Source organism: Danio rerio, chromosome 20 (genome assembly GCF_052040795.2).
Source record: "Danio rerio strain M-AB ecotype USA chromosome 20, GRCz13ab, whole genome shotgun sequence".
NCBI classification, from domain to species: Eukaryota; Metazoa; Chordata; class Actinopteri; order Cypriniformes; family Danionidae; genus Danio; species Danio rerio.
The window spans coordinates 5,570,309-5,590,107 of record NC_141040.1 but is presented as its reverse complement, the minus strand read 5'-3'; positions in this window follow the sequence as shown (position 1 = coordinate 5,590,107).

Below are 19,799 nucleotides of genomic sequence, written 5' to 3'. Positions count from 1 at the left end.
TGATGGTTGCTTCTTTTCAAATATATACGCTCATATTTGCTATAACTTTGCATGAGAACATCAAGTTCAGCCGGAGAAAGAAATGGTGATCTCTTTTATAAAATGTTGACATAGTCACTCGTAATGTCTGCGCTCCATTGATAATGCCTTTTTAAAGTCACGGTGTGCGCGCTTAACTCTGAGTTGGTCTACTCGAAGTTGATTGACCCAACTCAGATCAGCTATTCTAAAACCGAAAACTCAGAGTTTTTAATCTCTCGGTAAATCAACTCAGAGTTCAAGTTTAAACTCTGAGTTGTTTGAACCTCCTTACTGAAACAGGCCCCAGCAACACATTCTAAAAAAGTTGGGACTAGAGCAATTTAGGGCTGTTAATCAGGTAAATTAAATATTGATGTGAGTTGAAACAGGTGATTTACACAGGTGATTGTAATTTTGATTTAATACAAAAGCCCCATCCAAAAAACGGTCTAGGTTGTGTCCAAAACCTTGTACTACTCAGTAGGTACTGCATTTGAATTTAAACATACTACCTGGCTGTTAGAAAAGAATGTTCTATGTTGTGTGAATGTGAAAAGTATGAATGGAATTCGGACGTACTACATCCGCCATTTTGTCATGGTCAAGTGACCTACCTGCATCAGTTGCGTCGCTTCACTTCCATTCATGAATTCTTTCAAGGGGCATTATGAGATAGCACAGCGTGCATGGGATGCGCACTCAAGAATCTCGCCGGAAGTAGTAGGTCATCCGGGTACTTCTTGCATACTGATTTTTGAATTCTATGAATTTCGACATACTACCCTGCTGGTTGGCTGGTTTTAGCTGGTTGATCAGCCTGGTTTTAGAGGGGTATTGACCATTTCCAGGCTGGTTTCCAACCATTTCCAGCCTGGTCTTAGCTGGTCAGGCTGGAAAATGGCCAGCTTGACCAGCCTGGCTTAAGCTGAAGATAGCTGGTTTCGGCTGGACTCCAAGCCTGGCTAGGAGACAAAATACCTTCATAGACAAAAGAGCAGGTAAACATTAAATTATTATTTTCTCCTTCTTATAGTATTCTATTTTTAACTTATTTGACGTGTGATCAACCTTTTGGGCTAGTTGAAGATGTGTTTGGAAGCAATTCGTTACATTTTAATAATATTTTGGCAAATTGAATCAAATGAACGAAATGACTTGAAAAATTATTTGTTCATCTCGATGAACGAGACTCAAAGATCCGAGTCAGTAAAATTATCCGAACTTCCCGTCACTATATGTAATACAGGAGTTTTGGCCTGTTTTGGATGTGTAAATGGAGATCATTTTAAAAATGTTGCATAAACATGAATTTTTTCCTGACACAAAAGGGAAAACTTTTTGTATTTTGTTTACATTGGTGTTGTGTAAACGTAGCCTTAGATAAAACTAGTGATAATGTAATTTCTGGAGTGTAAAACCCTTTTAAGGATATATTTACCTTCTGTAAAAGGAAAAAAAAGAATCAACTTAGTGAAGCTACAAAAACAAGCCCTCTTAAATCAAGCCAGGGTTGTTGAGACAATCTTGTTGTGAGTGATGTGTACAATGAGAAAGCGCACACTTCGGTATTTGACTAAACTACATGCCATACAGCATACAAATATACCATCACGAATCTGCGATAAAAATAAAATGAATAACAAAACATGCACAGTTGTTTGAAATATCCCTGTTGAGGATTACCCTGAGAATATGTGCGATGTTTGCCTCGATTCATCATGGCTGTAATGTGAGTCACTATCTATGCGGTTCCACTTCATCTTCTGGTGCCAACTCTCAGCTAGTCAGTCTTATCGGTAAGGACGTTATTCCAGCATCGTCATCATCACCCATCATTGCCGTCATTTATTTCCATGTGAATGGAGCACTATAGTTTATTCCACTAATATTGAGGGGAGCATTTATCATGCCGTGGCTTGATGAGCCGTCTCCATGATGAGCCTATGTGATTAATCATTTATTTCTCGTCGTGTGCAGAGGTAGATAAGAGCCGAGGGTGTGCAGCGGTGACATTTGTGTCTTTGAGAGCACACTGCGTTATTAAAGCTGGTAAGAGTCAGGATTAAAAGAGCAAAGCCTGTGTTTTTCAAAGCTAGACTCTCCTCTTTCTATCTGCAGAGGAACCCTTCAGAGAGAGAGGGCATTTGTTAATTATAGCGTTTAATGAATCTCTCGACTGTGGGGTTACAAAGTTTGGGGTTGCAAAGTTTATTTGGTGATACTGGTGGCTCAGAATCGAGCACTTCACCTTTAAACGGATTGAGAAGAGGCTGTATTAGTAACCATGTGCTCCTGCGGTGCTCGATTGCTCTCAATCTGTTTTTGTTTATTTGATGACTAATTGTAACAATCTGAAACCCAGGTAGTCTGATTCATATTTTGCATAAAACTAGCATGAGCTAGCTGAAATTAACAGTTCTAATGTAATTGTTAGTCTGCTGTGTGATTTCAGGTTCGAAAACCGACCATATTGTGCAAAGGGAGCACATAACACTTCAGAATCTGGCAATCAAGGGAAGGGAAATGATAATGTGAAATGGGGAAAGGTATGTCACCATCTATCTTGGTTAGGGTACAGTGCCAGCCTGAGAGAATATTAGGGCGTCATGCATTGTGGGTGCAGTCACAGCAATCCCCTAATTCCCTCCCCTCAGGAATCACAACAACCAAGCACACAGGCAAACTCAGGCATCAAAGACATGACTGCTAAACTTGACTGCATATCTGCAGTCACCTTGAGTTTGTAGGGAACGTTCTCTTAGTTAAAACTTCAAAAATTCCCCAACAGGCCATTATCAGTGTGAAAACATATATATATTTTTTGGTCTTTATAGAGAACAACTAATGCTATGTTGTTACAAAATATGTCCCCTTAGTTATAAACAGTGGTGTGAAGTAATTACCAGTGTTGGGCAAGCTACTTGAAAAATGTAGTGAGCTAAGGTATTAGCTACTCTACTTAAAATGTAGCTTAACTACACTAAAAGCTACCCTCTGGGAAATGTAGCAAGCTAAGCTAAAAGCTACATGGCAAAAGTAGCTTGGCTACATCAAAGCTATTTTGCATTTTTCATTTTTAAATCGAAGCAACTTAAATCCAAGTCAATCATATCTTAAAACTGTCAATGAAACAAATGAGGCATAATAGTTCAGTTCAGTTATTTACTGTAAATAATATGCTGTACTAAAAAGAAACAAATTATAGTATATAACAGCTAAAACAAAAAAAAAAATCCAATAAAACCAGGTGTTACACATTTAAAATACTCTGGTCATTTATAGTAAAGGGAAATATTTTGGAATAAGTTTGATATTGCATGTGTGTGTGTGTGTGTGTGTGTGTGTGTGTGTGTGTGTGTTTGTGTGTGTGTGTGTGTGTATATATATATATATATATATATATATATATATATATATATATATATATATATATATATATATATATTCATTTCATTCATTAATTTTCTTGTCGGCTTAGTCCCTTTATTAATCCGGGGTCGCCACAGCGGCATGAACTGCCATCTTATCCAGCAAGTTTTTACGCAGCGGATGCCCTTCCAGCTACAACTGGGAAACATCCACACACACACTCATACACTACGGACAATTTAGCCTACCCAATTCACCTGTACCGCATGTCTTTGGACTGTAGGGGAAACCGGAGCACCTGGAGAAAACCCACGCGAAGGCAGGGAGAACATGCAAACTCCACACAAAAACGCCAACTGAGCCGAGGTTTGAACCAGCGACCCAGCGACTTTTTTGCTGTGAGGCAACAGCACTACCTACTGCGCCACTGCCTCGCATATATATATATAAAGTATTTTTGAGCACAGCACCAGAAATTAAGTTATTGCATCTTAACATGTACTTCTCGAGCTATGGTCACAAGGAATCCTGCTTCAGAAATAACTCCTCTCCCTCAGTCATCTTTCCATCAAGCAAGTGTCGGTTGGCGACATTGCCAACCAGAGGTGGCAGTAACGCACCGAAAACTTGGAAGAACACCGTAAAACAGGAAGAAGAAGAATTCCTCAGTCTCGCGGCTCGCCATCATTTGGATTTACTTTCATTGTCTAGACACCGGCCTCACAGCTCCGTGAATGTCGGTGCTGTCACTTATTGATCCGCGGTCGGTAAATGTAGCTTGTGTTGACGCTACTGCGCTACTTGACTAATAAAATAGCTTTGCTACTGAAAAAGCTATTTGATTTAGAAAGTAGCGACGCTACCACCACACTACTGAGAAATGTAGTTAAGCTAGTAGCGTCACTACTTCGCAAATTACAGTTCCTGGGAAAAACTACTCAATTACAGTAGTTCGAGTATTTGTAATTACCAGTGTAGTGAAAGTACATTTTAAGTACATTTTTAGTGCTGTATTAGTACTATGTGTAGTACTCCAATACTTTCCTTCAACCTGCAGTCACTACTTCATTTTTCTTCTCTATGGGGATCAGAAAAATCTGTCCTGTGATTCCCGTCCAATAAAAGGTAAATCACATCATAATGAACTACTTCAAGACATGGGTGATTTATAATTGAAGCAAACTGTTTGGAGTCATTAAAAGTGTCCAAGAAGATGTTGTCCCAGAGACTGTTTAGATGCATGTCACTGATGAGAAGATAACGAATGTTTACTGTATGATGACCAAAATGGCCTTAAACATCCAGCAAGCACAAGACATCAACATGATGTCAGATTGACGTTGTCCCCTAAAGTTGTTAGGGGGTTGCATTTTGTTTGGAAATGAAAATCAGGTTGACATCAGAATTCAACCTCAGGCCAATATCAATGTCCAACATCTAACCTAAAATCAACTAAATGTCAACGTCTAATGATGTTACAGCTTGATACATTGTGGACCTTATCACTTTGATGTTTATCAGCTGTTGGATTTTGGTTGCCATACTTGATGATTAAATGTCAGTATTTGACGTCAAAGTTACGTTGGTTTAAGATGTTGAATTGGATTTTGGTCACTTTCCAACACAACCTAAAATCAACCAAATATCAACATCATTTGATGTCGTTATTGGACGTCAAAATAACGTCTTTAGATGCTGGCCAGACATTGAATTTTGGTCACCTGACATCACAACCTAAATGTAATCTAATATCAATGTCTTATGATGTTTTGTGCCTGCTGGGCAACAACTAAATGCACTACAGAATGTTAAGTTTGCACACATCTACAAATTCCATGTAAATCCTCAGCTTTTCACAGCGTGATACTTTATAATCACTACTCTTGAGTATTTTTAAAAGGGCTACTTTTTGCTCATACTTTAAGTAATACAACAGATACTTTTACTCTACTTTCACTACATTTTTAGGCAAGTAATGGTACTTTTACTTCAGTATGATTTTTCAGTACTCTTTCCACCACTGGTTATAAACAAAGTATAAAAGAATGAGTGCTAATAGCCAGAGGTCTGTTTTGGTTATGGGAACATAAACTTGTTCTGACTCTAATGTTCTTCTCTTCAGATAGCAAAAGTTTTACTCTATCCTTCGGTCTGCTATAAGTGAACTGGTGCACTGATGGTGAATTATTTGACTGCTTGTACACCTGGGGCCTGTTCACCTCGGAGCAATGTGAGCATTAAATCCCAATGAAGATATGTGCTTGAAAGAGTCTTTATGGAATAGATGTAGAGTATCAGCGCAGGCTCTGACTGGCAAATAATACATACTGTAAGAAAACAGTTTCAGAAGCCATACTGGCAGGCAATGCCCACCTACTGATGTAAGACCACTGTTACATATTGATTTTAAGTGTTGGATTTGTTTGTGTAATAATGCTTATCATGCATATATATATATATATATATATATATATATATATATATATATATATATATATATATATATATATATATATATATATATATATATACACATATATATATATACACACACACATATATATATACACACACACATATATATATACACACACACACACACACACACACATATATATATATATATATATATATATATATATATATATATATGTATGTGTATATATATATGTATGTGTGTATATATATTTATTTATTTATATATATATATATATATATATATATATATATATATATATATATATATATATATATATATATATATATATATATATACACACATACATATATATACACATACATATATATATATATATATATATATATATATATATATATATATATATATATATATATATGTATGTGTACATATATGTACATATATATATATATATATAAAGATCTCAGAAGTTGTGTTAACTGAATATTTTCCATCAATGATGGATTTTTTTCAGCAGTGACGGAAAAATCTGAAGGTGATCCGTAATTTTGACAGATTATGCTGAGGGTGATCTATTGTAATTTGTAGCTAACTGTAATTCCCACTGGTGTCCAGCTGATGGCGATTGCCTTTGTTTTGTCTCCTCTTTGTCACCGCTGCGTACAGTTGCAAAAATGTCACAGCAGCTGAGTGTGAGAAGTTTCTTTAAAAGGCCAAATAGTTGTGATATTAATAATAAAGGTGAAAAAAGAGGAAGTGATGCAGTGGACGATGAAGAACAAACAAACAAAAATCTATCCAACCAAGCGGCAGCAAGGAGGTCAGGTTTATTGTATTTATGTTGATGTTCTTGTGCACTACAAAATATTTTATTCATTTTTAGTATCATTTGTTTTTTGCAATCAATAAGCGTTTATTATTATTTATTTTGTCCTTTGTTTGATTATTTTCGTTATAGAATATGTATGCTGTTTGCATTTTATTCAAAGGTTAAACGCAGTGCCTACACTTTGTTTACATTTTAGCCTGCGTTTGCTGTTATATCAACTCAATTGGTTGTAATACCATGTATCAAGTACCAATGTAATCCCAAAAGGTTTTATTTGAAGGTTTATAAAAACTGAGTCGCGCCAGCTCCGGGCCGTAGCGCACATTACTCGCGGGCCGATTCTGGCTCGGATGTGGCAGCGTAGGCTCACTTACAGCCGCCGCATCTGGCCCGATTGACTCAGAACGGTCTTAGCTGGTCAGGCTGGAAAATGAACAGCTAAATCCAGCTTGACCAGCCTGGTTTAATCTAGACGTAGCTGGTTTTGGCTGGGCTCCTAGCCTGGCTAGGCTGGTCAAGCTGGTTTTAGCTGGTCATCTCCCAGCCCAACCAGCTAAGACCAAGCTGGAAATGGCTGGAAACCAGCCTGGAAATGGCCAAAACCCCGCTAAAACCAGCCAACCAGCCTAGGCTGGTTTAAGCTGTTTTTTTTTATGTTGATAACATAAGAAATATGATGTCTTTGAAATAAAATCTTATATTAATAGCACTGGTTTTGTGTAAAAACAACGGCTAATTCATTTTTGTTCAACATGACCCTCTTTTATGAAGACAGTAAACAGACAGTAAAAAAGAAGTGCTGGTTTCCAGCCATTTCCAGCCTGGTCTTAGCTGGTCAGGCTGGAAAATGACCAGCTAAATCCAGCTTGACCAGCCTGGTTTAATCTAGACAAAGCTGGTTTTAGCTAGTCATCTCCCAGCCTGACCAGCTAAAATCAGCCTGGTCGACCAGCTAAAGCCAGCCAACCAGCATAGGCTGGTTTAAGCTGTTTATTTCAGTAGGGTATGCTTTGACAACATAAGAAATATGATGTCTGTGAAATAAAATCTTATGTTAATAGCACTAGTTTTGTGTAAAAACAACGGCTAATTCATTTTTGTTCAACATGACCCTCTTTTATGATCTAGAAACAGACAGTAAAAAAGAAGTGCTGACTTGCCATTTGCCTATAATTGACTTTATTGCTTCAATGGCTTTTAGACAAAATCTACACTGGCGCAGCTTAAGTAAAAATAACAATAAAAACGTGTTGAAGAGGTGCTGTTACATTTGTATAAAGACTTATGAGGGACAACATCTGGCTGTGGAAGACTATATTGTTTTACATTGTTTTACCCCAGAACAGAGCTCACTTACTATATATGTGTCCCCTGTGATGTTATTAAAGGATGCTCAGATTGATGTCAATACTCCATTAAATCAAGCTCTGCCTGATCATTATTCCTGTCAGGCACCAGTGCGCCACTTCTGGAGAGGTTAATGACTGTTTGCCCCATTGTCTTTAGGGAAGATTTATCCTGATTAAAGGCCTGAGGAGGTCAAGAGGTCATAATGAGAAAGTCTTCTGGATTGCAGTAGTCTAAAACACGGGGGAAAGGCTAAGTCAGTTTGAAGATTAGCATTAAATACAATTTGTTGTGGTTTGTTTTGTTTGTTTACTATTGAAATTAATAAAAAGTTGTTTTTGCATGTGTGCAACTGACAGAAAGAGGTTTTGAGTTCATGAACAGTCCATTCAGACCAACTCTACTTCGGTTTCAGCTTTCTTTTTAACCTGAATCTGACAAACAACTAATACTGAAGAGAATGCCTATGGATTGCTCTTTCCAGAAATAATGAAACTTTCCTTGTTAAATGTGTTTTGATAATGTGGCCTCAGCAAGCTCTGTAGGGGGTCATGTCTTATTTTAAAAACATTTTAGCAATGGACATATAGGAGAACGATCATGTTGTCTTAATTAATTTTATGCCCTAGCTGACCAAAAAATGGACAAATTTTAAAGATCCCATATTATACATGAAATAGGGTCATATCTTGGTTGTAAGGGTCTCCAACAGTCTAATATGCATGCAAGGTCAAAAAACACTTTCATGGTCTTATAATCTGCATTTATTTTTACCTAATTATCCCAGCGACTCTTGTATGAATCGTCCAGTGATTCATTTGTTCCCAAACCCCTCCTTAGCGCGAAGCTAATCTGCGCTGATTGGACCGATGACAGTCTGTCGCGATTGGTCGACTGCCTTCAGTCAGAGAGTGAAATGCCCAATAGCTAATCAGCAATATAGAAAGTAATCACAGTTCATACACGCTCGATAGTGTAGGCGTGGACTTTAGCTGCCACACACACACAAAAACACACACACACACCTCCGGACAACAACGCTCCCGCTTCCGCCCGCACCCGCCAGATTTAGCCTGAACCCGACCGCTCCCGCTTATATGAAGAATTTGTTGTCCCGGTGCCCGACCCGCCGCGCCCGATCCCGCTAAAGAGCAGGGGAGAACAAAACCAAAAATCACCCAGCTATACAGTCCAGACAGCCAAGCTGTCTGTATAAACACACACACAGACAGACAAAGTTCTCTCTCTCTCTCTCTCTCTCTCTCTCTCTCTCTCTCTCTCTCTCTCTCTCTCATACGCGCGCGTGCGCACTAACACACACACACACACACACAAGCACCAAGCAAACACACAAGCAAAGCTCTATCTCTCTTTCTCATTCGCATAGCAATATCCGTGATATTGCTAGACAGCCCGCTCCCGTCCCAAATTAAACCCGTTACCGACCGCTCCCGCGATTTATTCGGAAATGTATTCCCGCGCCACAGACCTCTTCCATGGAGCTCCGTTAACAAAGCAGCACGCGTCACGTTTTTAACGTGACTTTGCACGCTATAAGAGAATATAGCCAGTTAACCTGATACAGTACACGCGGTTACAAGTAATAAATCACAACTAAATACATTTGCAAGCTATAGTCAACGAGGCAACTTTAATCGCACGTACTGACATTTGAGAAATGGAGAAAGAAACCCATCCTGACGTCCATCAGTAAGTTACTCTTTACTGATCCTTCCTTTAACAAATGCTGATGAAGTATTCTTTGTAGCATGTAGTTTCCAGAAGTTTCCAGTAGTTTCCAACTGCTTGGTTATAATGCTGATGTTTCATCTTTCGACCCTCGATAATATCCATCTGCAGTGTGACTTCAATCGACCGGCATGTTTGTGTGCGTTTATTTGTGGATGTGTGTGCGTGTGTCTGGGTTTCTGTGTTAGAGGGCGGGGCCGCAGGTTTGAAATCTCCCGGGTTTGCGCATGCACGTGAATAACTTGGTTTCGTTCGTATGTCATGGCGAAACACCTAATGACTCAGTATCAAGGTGACTCATTTGAAGCACTATGAGTCGACTCTTTTATAGATGAATCAACCGTTTTAAACACTGTATTCTTACTGATTTAAGCCTTAGCTGGATACTTCACTTCACTTAGAGCTGTTATACACTACATGGAGGGGAATTTTCAAAATACCATAATATGGGCTCTTTAATTCGTCCACCACAAAAAAGTCTCACTGATTCACTTTCAGCAGCCAATACTAATGAGCCAAGCATACTGGACCCAGATAAGGAAGCTCCAAACATTTTGGGTCGCAGCGCTGGCAATACTGGAAACACGAAACAGTTGCCTGAACTACGGTTTTATTTCATTTTCTCGAAGCAAAGAGTCCCTGAACCAGCCACAGTGCATTATCTGCACCAAAGTTCTTGCTATTTATTGTATGAGGCCGAATTAATAAGACACTTGCAGACGACTCATCCTCAATACCATGACACGCCCGGAGCATTTTTGAGCGCAAGCAAAAGAATTGACACACACATCAAAAATGAGATGAGGGACGTCACAGCTACGGACAGGAAATTATCAACTAATATAGGGCCAATTTAAAGGCGTACGTTTTTAGTTACAAATGACCTCCTGATGTTTTGCTTTAATATTTTATATTAGGCTATTATTTGTGCAGAAACATACCTAGATTTAGTAATAAACATACTGTTTGTTTAAAAACTAAATGTTTTGTCATCCTTTATAGTAAACTTATATGAGTTATAATCAGAGTTGGGTGTAACACATTCCACAGTAACACATTACTGTAATGAATATGGCAGTTTACCATTCATCCGCCCACCAGAGGGAGTTTTCTCCCGAATATTGACTGGGTACTTCCTCGGTGGTACTTCCTGGTAGCCACCATATATAAGCCTACGGCTTATGTCTGTTCTTTGTGAAGTATTGCCAGTTTCACTGCCTACTAAGTGGTTTCCTACTGCTGTTTCTGCCATTGTGTTATGACCTTTTTGCCTGCCCTTTTGACAACTGGTTTTGGATTTTGGACTCTGCTAGTGATGGTGAAATGAAGCTTTCTGAACCAGTGAAGCGCTCGACTCAATTGTATCAGTAAAAGGTTCGTTACTCAAAGCTTTCTAAATCAGAGCTTCTGGTTAAAGTGTGGGAAAGCACTGTGTTGCCATAATGTCAAATGTTCACAACTGACCAACTCATTCATGTAGTAATACAACAACAGCAATATAAACAAATTACTCAATTACTGTAGTTTTTACACAAGATATATTACACTACACAACTGATGATTGTAGTAAAATCCAAGGTATTCATAAGTTTATCATAAAACAATTAGTCCTGCTCCAAGCAGGGATCGAACCAGCGATTCCTGAATGGGAGGCGAGTGCTCTAGGAGGAGGCTATGTAAATGATGTTTCAGGGTTGCACTCACCAGATGGTCTTTGTTAAACACAATACTACGATATGCGGTGGTTTTCTTTAAAGATAGTTGTAAAAAAAATATGCTAATACACTTTAGTATGGTTCAAAACCTTTTTACTAAAAATTACTATTGTATTTTAGTTTAATTACTGGTGTGTGGGACTGGTGCAGTGCTTTGAAACAAATGTATGTAATCAACGCCTAATTTCTCGCTATACACTTTACTATGAGGGTGTTTAATCCTTTGAATCAAAATTCGAAGCAGTCACATGGGTATAGGCGAAAATGAAGCTTCGGATGTTACTGATCACGTGATGATGGCAAAACAAATCAAGCTCCAGTACACTGCTTCACTGCGAGATGTATCGTTTTTTTGATACATGCTTCGAAGCCTCGGCGCACAACGTCACATCACTAGACTCTGCCTTGTTTGCTTTTTTGGACTGCCTCTTTGTTTGCTTGTCGTTGCCTGGTTCATGATCACCAGGCAACTGGTTCATGATCACGATTCTGCCTTTGTTTGATGCTAGCTGTTTGTTTAATAAACCTCCAGCTTTTGGATTCATTCCGCCTCCATGTCTTCACCTACGGCTCCCTCACAGTTACTCTAATCTAATTACATTTTTGAGGAACGCTGTAATATAACGAATTACATCAAATCAAATCACTTTTATTGTCACATCATCAGCAGCACGTGTGCTATGATGAGTGAAAAGCTTAGGCGCTGGCTCCAGACAGTACAAAATACAAAAGGCGTTATGTGCAATGAATAGGTGTCCTTATAGTTGTTGTAGGCAGTGTTGTTTCAAGTATGGACTAAGTAAAGTGCAGTGCATGCTACATATTCATGGTGTGCAGTGAGGGGTATGGAAGAATCTGTCTCTGTGGGGTGTGTTAAGTGTTCATCAGCCTGATAGTCTGAGGGAAGAAACTTTCCTTCAGCCGGCTGGTGCGTGACCGGATGCTGCGGAACCGTCTGCCTGAGGGTATCAGAGAGAAAAGTCTATGACTTGGGTGGTTGGAGTCGCTGATAATTCTCTTGGCTTTCCTCATGCATTGCGTGGTGTAGATGTCCTGGAGGGAGGGAAGCTCACCTCCTACTACGCGTCCAGCAGTTCGTACAATCCTATGTAGGCCTTTGCGATTGCTGCTGGTGCTATTTCCATACCAGGTGGTGATACAGCCAGACAGGATGCTCTCCACAGTGCAGGTGTAGATCGAGCGGAGGATGTGGGAGCTCATTCAAAACCTCCTGAGACGCCTGAGGAAGAAGAGGCGTTGTTGTGCCTTCCTCAGCACTGTCTGTGTGAGCATGTCAAAATCCTCAGAGACATTTTACATTTGTGTAATTTGATTACAGTTACTAAAGTCAACTAATTGTGTTACGTTACAAAAATAATATTTAGAAGAAGAAAGAATGCTTCCTTTAAATCACGTTTTCCACAGCATTGTCAGTTAATAATCATGCGCTTTTAAATGCTGGAGAAAGCGAGCTACTGTTGAGAGTGGCTGCTTCTTCAAGTGGAAATACAGACTTTACTTTGATTTCATTGAGAGTAAAAACAAAAATATTGTTCTGAAATTCAGTCTATGTCCAGTCTCTAAAGAACTTTCGACCGCTTTTAACTCAACCAGCAACTTGTTCAAGCATTTGAACAGAAAGCCTTCTAAGACGCTACTCGTCACCATGGAGGACACCGGCACCCAAAAACACAGCATCCCAAATTGGATTTTTGTACAGGATCGGGAGTAAAGGCAACTTCTGAATGGGACGTACACATAATCACGTCTTTTATCTCATATTAGGAGTATTTATTGCGTGTGCATGCATATTGCGTGCGCATTTTCCTGGCGCACTATCAGTTTTATACTTTGTAAGGAATATAGACATTTCGGTAGATTAATTACCTTAGACAAACGCAGAACACCCAAACCCTGCAGTGCTTTGTCATACTATAGATATCAATGGTTACAGGTTACAGTTTCTTCATGTCCTTCTTTTGTGTTCAAATTTAAAAAATAAAAAAGACAAACGGGTTTGCAACAAGTGAATAATGGGAGAATTTTAGGTTTCAGGTGAACTCTTTAGCTCTTTTGAATATGTCAAGCTGCTGTGATCAATCTATTGTAATGTTTTTCGGTGTATAATAAATTACAGAAAGAGCTGCATTCTGTATTTTATAGGTATATTTTATATGCTTTAAAATTAGTAATCGGATTACTTTTTTAAATTATGTAATTAGGAATGTAATCAGATTAAAAAGGTCCCACTTTATATTAAGTGTCCTTAACTACTATGTACTTGCATCAAAAATAAATACAATGTACTTACTGTGTTTATAATGTATTTGAGAACACTTGTGGTGCTGTTGAGTTTGGATAGGGGTTGGACAGGTTTGGTGGTATGGGTAGGTTTAAGGGTAGGTTAAGGTGTAAGGGATGGTCAACAGTGTATTTACAAATGTAATTACAAAAGTTAATTATAGATGTAATTACATACATGTATTTAATCAAGCATAAGTACACAGTAAACACATGTATTTACACAATAAGTACATTGTAGCAAACTATCAATTCCTGTGTAAGTATATATTAGTTAAGGCCACTTAATATAAAGTGGGATCATATAATTAAATGTTGAGGGGGGCCTTACAATATTTTCGTGGGGAAAAGGGGGTGTCAGACAAAAAAAGATTGGCCAACCCAGGCTCATTCTGAAAATGTACCGCTATTTACATTTCTGGAGAGCAACAAATATGTCCCAGGAGGTATGTTGTTTACCAGAGGCCGCTGTGTATGTTTTTGAGATCTCAATTATCTCTCGCTATTCGCACCTGCTGTTCTCGTGTAAGTCCACCAGGCTGTTGTCGACTGACTGAATGACCGACTGATTGACTGGCCCACCCTCCTCCTTTCTCTAAACCCAACCAATAGTGTTTTCAAAAGCACCAATTGACTGACAATTTTTAAAAAGCAATCCTAAAAAAGAAAAGCCCTCGCCTGATTTTTACCACGTTTTCTGATTTTACCGCATTATCACAATGTTATTTACTTGTTCATTTTATTTTTTGACTTCTGTTTTTGTCTTACTCGGTGGAACTGTTCTTCACTGGACTCAAACCACGTTGTCATGGTGAACTCCTCTCTGCATCTCAAGTCTGCTGGACAAACTGGTAACAGCGGGAAAGCCGTCCATATGGAGGCAATGGGTCAGCTGGTAAGTATGAAAAGGAATATTCAATTCAATTCAATTCAGCTTTATTTGTATAGCGCTTTTACAATGTAGATTGTGTCAAAGCAGCTTCACATAAACAGTGTAACAGTGGGGTTCAGGTTTTAGTGTTTAAGTTCAGTTCAGTTCAGTTCAGTTTAGCTCAGTTCAGTGTGATTTAATCATTACTGAGAGTTCAAACACTGAAGAGCAAATTCATCGATGCGTAGCTCTACCAATCCTGAACCATGCGAGGCAGTGGCGACAGCGGAGAGGGAAAAAAAACTTCACCTGATGGGAGTGAAGAAAAAAAACCTTGAGAGAACCAGACTCAGTTGGGCACGACCATTTTAATTTCTCCGCTGGCCAAAGTCTTGTGCAGAACGTCATACCGCCTTGTAGCGTTCATTTTGAAGATGAAATGCAGCCATATACATTTCTGGCTACATAATTCACAACCTCCAGAAATGTACATAGGACAAAATTTTGGGAATGAACCTAAGTTACAATTTTTATAACTCTTTGACTCTTCAACTGCACCTTTAAGGCTTTTATCCGAACTCTGCCATGTTGGTGGCTTTAAATACAAATGAGGTAGTGCTCCCAGCCAGAGGGTGGAGCTACATTCACCTGAGCCTTAAAGATCATCACTAATGGGTGGGACTTTCCCCCTCAGATGACATGTATAAAGGGAGAACATCAATTGGAGTGCTTCTGCAGACTAGAATGAAAAAAGTTTTACCATTAGAGGCTGGTTATATTCACGCACTGTTACAGACAACTGTGTTTAACCAATAACTGTGTTTAACCCCCCCCCCCCCCCCCCTTTTTTTTCTTCTTCTTCAAATGTCATCCTAAAATGTGAGAAGGGTCTCAGTGCAGTGCAATCTACCCCTAACCCTACCCGTCACAGTGACGTCACTCACTCCATTGAGTGCATTGTGTCTGACATTGCATCGCTGAGTGATGCAATCTCAGCCTGCATAGTAAAGGCTGCAGATCCAGATACTATTGTAAAATGTGACTGCAACAGAATAGTATCAAGTGTTTATGGAAAATAGGATCTTGTGAATGGACTGTATTAGGCATCTTTATATTGTATCATTGCTAAAAGCCATCATGCTACTGGTGAGTTGACGACAGTCTGAGCGTAACCGGGTGGCTTTACCTAAAAATGAACTCCGTAATCATGAACCAAATATATCCAGCATAACTCTAATTCATTTGGAAGCCTTATATTACAGAAATAATAGCATTAACATAAACTGTACCAGAAAAGCTCTAATGTCCTGCTATTCATTCATAACTATAGGTCTTGCTTGACCCCTACAGTGTATAAGTGCTGTTCTTTCTCTGTTCCATTTGCACTTGAGGAACTTCATAAGGCAGGAAGAGCCCATTCTTGGTATTCTGGATTTGGATTTAGAACAAGCCCTAATCTACATTTACATTTAGTCATTTAGCAGACGCTTTTATCCAAAGCGACTTACAAATGAGGACAAGGAAGCAACTTACACAACTATAAGAGCAACAATAAATAAGTGCTATAGGCAAGTTTCAGGTCTGTAAAGTCTAAGAAGTAAGAAGAAGTTTTTTTTTTTTTGGGTACAGTTAGTGTGAAATCCAGAGAGGCAATTGCAGATTAGGAAGTGAAGTGGAGACTAAATAGTTGAGTTTTAAGTCGTTTCTTGAAGACAGCGAGTGACTCTGCCGTTCTTATGCAGTTAGGGAGTTCATTCCACCAACTGGGTAGATTGAGCTTGAGCGTTCGTGAAAGTGATTTCTTCCCTCTTTGGGATGGAACCACGAGGCGACGTTCATTCACAGAACGCAAGTTTCTGGAGGGCACACAGATCTGCAGAAGTGAGAGCAGATAAGAAGGAGCAAGGCCAGAAGTCACTTTGTAGGCAAACATCAGAGCTTTGAATTTGATGCGAGCAGCAACTGGCAGCCAGTGCAAACGGACTAGCAGCGGAGTGACATGTGCTCGTTTAGGTTCATTGAAAACCACTCGTGCTGCTGCGTTCTGGAGCAGCTGAAGAGGCTTGACAGAGTTAGCTGGAAGCCCAGCTAGTAGAGAGTTGCAGTAATCCAGTTTGGAGAGAACAAGAGCTTGAACAAGGAGTTGAGCTGCATGTTCAGATAAGAAGGGTCAGATCTTTCTGATGTTATAGAGTGCGAATCTGCACGATCGAGCAGTTCTAGCAATGTGGAAATCTCTAGAAATCTAAACAACTTTCCCACAAAAGACATGAATTATTGTAACTCGCTACCATTTCTTTATGGAATAAATGTTATGTACACTTTCAGAAATAGAGGTACACGAGCTGTCACTGGGTTGGTACCTTTTCAAAAGGTACACGTTTGTACTTAAAGAGTTCATATTGATACCTTAACAAGGCTACCACCACTTCGAGGCTGGTTTCCAGCTATTTCCAGCCTGGTTTTAGCTGGACAGGCTGGGAGATGATCAGCTAAAACCAACTTGACCAACCTAGCCAGGCTGGGAGCCCAGCCAAAACCAGCTATGTCCAGCTTAAACCAGGATGGTCAAGCTGAATTTAGATGGTTTTAGCTGGTCACTTTCCAGCCTGACCAGGTAAGCTGAGACCAGGCTGGAAATGGCTGGAAATCAGTCAAGAAGTGGCCAAAACCTCTCTAAAACCAGGCTGGTCGACCAGCTAAAACCAGCCAACCATCCTAGGCTGGTTTAAGCTGGATTTTTCAGCAGGGTTTTGTACTTTTTAGGTACTAATATGTACCCTTGAGGTATCAATATTGACCTTTTAGGCACAAATTAGTTCCTTTTGAATAGGTACCACATCAGTGACAGCTCATGTACTTTTATTTCTGAAAGTGTAAGACTACCCTCTGAATTTTCCTGGTAGAAGCTTTTGTGTGAGCGCACTTATTTCGGCTGACCAAAAAAATAATCTACAACCTTCAAAGAAATGCACAGTGTTATGTATGAATCTGTACCCTTGTGTTTATTAGGAGAAAAACATTAAAATGAGTATGTCAGCGAGTAACGACACAATGTGTGGGGGAAGATGAGTGGCGAGAGAGCTGCGGTTAATTTCACGCCCCTGTATTTTCCCGTCACGCCTGGCTAATTTCTGTCATGTTCTGCCGACGTGTTGAAATACTCCGTCTGCGAGCCCCTTGTGGTGTTTCTCAGAGAGTCGGGCATGACTAGCACATCAGCAGGGAAGCTTCCATTTAAAACAGCCGGCATTTAAACACACGGCCACCAGGAAGAGAGGCCAGCTGGCCCCAAATGCATGGGTTGCTGTTGACTGACACTTAAACAAAGGTTTGATAGCAGAACAAAGATTAAATGCATATATATGTAGTAGTCTGCACTTTTCTTGAATTAATTAACCTCTTACTGGGCTTTTTTTTTCCTTTAACGGAATAAGAAATTAGGTTTTGCTGCAGTCAATATCTAGCACCCTGCCACCGTCTGCAGAAATAAAATGCACTCTGATTAGGAAATGCATATTTTATTAGCGAAATCAAACAGTTGATTGACTGGACCTAAATCTGTTTTGCCTGTTTTTAAACAAACACATCCCTGAGAAGCGCATTTATGTGTATTCTGACCTTCACATTTAGTAAATATCAGCATTTTGATGCTAGTCACGCATTTTAGAGGTACTGTAAATTTTTGAGTCTTCCAAAATATAAAAATACCATAATATGCTTGCAGATATGTAATAAAAATGCTAAATGAACATAGCTGTTTACCTGAAAAACAATGCTGAAGTTGGTTATTCTTCTTGAAAGTGTTAGGGCCCAAATCATACACCCGGCGCAGTGGGGCGTAAGATGCGGCGCAACAGTCTTTTGGTAGTTTCAGCTTGGTGCAAGAGTCGTCTTGAGGCGTTGCGCTACGCTGTTTAAATAGCAAATGCATTAGCACTCATTTGTGCGCCCATAGGCGTTCTGGTCTAAAAAGGAAGGCGTTCTGAGGCGGACGGCTGGCGCGTTGATATTTTGAGAAACTATAATAGATTTTTCATTAGACCAAAACAAACCCGGTCTAATCTCCGGCGCAGAGTTGCGCCTCGCTTACAAACTGCTTAATACGCACAAGAGAGCAATAAGCAAATATCTTTACATATGAAAAAATTTTAATATTAAGGATATATATAGGATATAATAAGAATAGATATAGGATATAAATATAAAGGATTAAAATATTACAAAACATATTATTTTCTAGCCTACATAAATATGAAAAATCACTGCTTTTATGTCTTCTTCATCTCGGGAGGCTTTTTCAGTTCATTCATAACAATTTGCTCTTGTATAATGTTATTATTATTAGCAGTATTATTTATTATATCCACATTTATGTTTGTTTTATTAAAAACAAGCTTAGATTTGCCCACCTGTCAGGTTTTAGACCATATGGGGCATGGCAGGTGTATTTGGAAATAACTCAGTATTTTGACCACACTTAATCATTATTGTTCATTTATTCGTTTGCTAGAAATTAGAACTGAATTTAGAAATAGTTTTGAAACAAATCTTTGCGCTTAACAAACGAAATGAATTATTTATAGGCTAATTGATGTCTGTGCGTAAAGGTTTCCCTATCCACGAGCGAAAGTGAAAGTAGATCATTTATCTCTCATTCTCACGCAGTAGATGCTCTGTTTAACAGTTTTCTGTTAAAAAACTGTTAACTGTTTGCTTGTGAAATGCTCATTTTTTACACTTAGACTTACTTTGCGTCCTGTAAATAGCAAATGCGCTCTTGGCGCGACGCAGCTGGCTCTTAAAGGGAATGGGAGATGAGACTCTATTTGATTTTTTCTCAAAACACACCTATAACTCATTAAGAAAATAAACTCAACCCTTTTAGACCATGCGACTTGGCACAAGGCAGATTTGCCGTCCTTAAATTAGCAAAAACGCGTCCTGGCATGCCCTGAAAGCGTTTGCGCCCTGCGTTTTGCGCTCTGCACATTGACCGTCAAAATAGAGCCCTTAGTTTTGGATTGTCTGTCAGTAACCCCACGCCAGCAGAGGCAGCCCTCGCCCAACTACTGACTCAGCTCTGCTCCCTCTGCAGTCATTTCCTGTTCGTGCTGTATTTCAGCTAGAGCTCAGGCCATGCTTCTTTGCTAAGTA